The 1,667-nt window shown below is 39.1% G+C and overlaps 1 protein-coding gene across 1 annotated transcript in view; it reads left to right on the top strand.

The window, feature by feature from the left end:
• Positions 1-1,667, top strand: part of LOC109544098 (carboxypeptidase B) — an 11,310-nt gene that overhangs the window by 8,213 nt on the left and 1,430 nt on the right. The gene's annotated exons all lie outside the window — the stretch shown is intronic.

Here is a 1,667-nt window from a genome sequence, read left to right as displayed (position 1 = left end):
CTTTTTTCGAAGTTTCTCAAGAACCATTTGAGCCACAGAATTCGTTTTGGCATCGTTGGATAGAGAATTGAAAACTCGATTCAGTCGTAACAACGCGAGTGCGGAAATTCGAGTCGTTTTGAACCAGAACGCAAAATTTGAATATCAGACACTTAGGAGCAAGATTATGCCTAAATTACATGTTTTTCGTCCCGTTTTTGCTCATTTATCAAAATGAGCAAAAACCCTGATTTTTTCATCATTCTAGACAGAAATAAATGGCCTTTTCAGAAAGTGAACCATGGATGGGAAAATGTTAGCAGTTTTCTCAAAAAAGTCTTGATTTTAACAAGTTTTAGATTTGCGTGTTTTTTTTGCCCAATTGTTGGTGAACTTTTTGAAAGGGCCTGACCAATAAGAAGTTGCTCGACCAGTCCTAAACTGGTGCCCAGAAGAGCCAAATCACAGAAATTATTAACGTCTAGACGAACTTGCGACAGGAAATGTAGTTGAACCCTTTTAAATTTTCCTGACCGCTGATCGCAATCTGGACCTTTTAATAATGCGGTTCTAGAATCCAATCGAATCCACCACTGGCTGCGAAAACTGTCTTAGCAACAACAAGACAATTATCAGAGTTTGAGCAATTTCTACTCCTTCACATCGCAATGGCGGTAGGGGTACCGTTTACAAGTCCGGCGCTTGGTCAGAGTACCCGACAGTCGGTCTAAGCAACCGGTCTAATCAACATTACTGCAAACTTTCGTCTTTGGTACTAAGAGAAATCGGTCAGCGATTGGTACTGTTTTGAATTTTCGAAATAAATCAATTCCGATCAAAGCGTCGTGACGATGGAAGAGAAGCACGCTACTGAGTCGATCGCTTCGGTCACCATCAAACCGGACTACACTCCGTCTGAGTACTGTTCTGAAGCACCACCGGTAAGTATCAGTTTTTAGCTCAAATTTCCACCCGGAAAATGTTCTTTGGGGTAAATTAGAAAGTTTCCCTCATTTTTTTTGTGAACAGTGCATGAAAATCGAGGCTTTAATATGTCTTTTTACACAGATATCGAAACGTACGACTTTACATGATGTGTTTTAGTGTGTCATTTAAGTACCGAAATCATTAGCGTTTTTCTGCACTCAAGTTCAAGCCAACATTAGTCGCAATTGACTGTCGTTTCCAATTAGCGAGTTCAGTACACCTACATGTGAAATAATAATTCCAGAAGCTTCTAACTAATCAAATAAACTAAACAGGTTTAATCAGTCAATGGAGAAAAACGTTAATGAAGCAGAACCGTATGTCTTGAGCGCAATTTCGAAGATATCGGGCACAAATTGGGATCACGTAGATTTCTGCGCCCAACTAACCCTTTAAGTTGAACTCGCATGCATTCGCATCAGACGAACGGAAGGAATGAAAATTAAAATTTGTCTTGTTTTTAATGATATAAATGATCCTTCACTGTGCGCGTTTTCATTCGTTCCATTCGTCTTAATTCCGATCTATTTTCCTGAATGCGTGTACTTGTTATAATATTCTTATCTTTCCTGGGTCTCAGTCAAGGTGTGAAGTAAATTTGTTTTTGAACATCGTTTATTTCATTACGTTTCGGCGAGGCCACAGCGCCATCATCATCCTTAAATTTGTCTGAAAAATAGACAAATTTAAGGTTTCAAGAA

Source organism: Dendroctonus ponderosae, unplaced genomic scaffold, assembly GCF_020466585.1.
Source record: "Dendroctonus ponderosae isolate FM_Combo_2020 unplaced genomic scaffold, Dpon_F_20191213v2 Dpon_F_20191213_4, whole genome shotgun sequence".
NCBI lineage: Eukaryota > Metazoa > Arthropoda > Insecta > Coleoptera > Curculionidae > Dendroctonus > Dendroctonus ponderosae.
The sequence above is the reverse complement of the archived record's forward strand: the minus strand, read 5'-3'. Positions and strand labels throughout refer to the sequence as shown.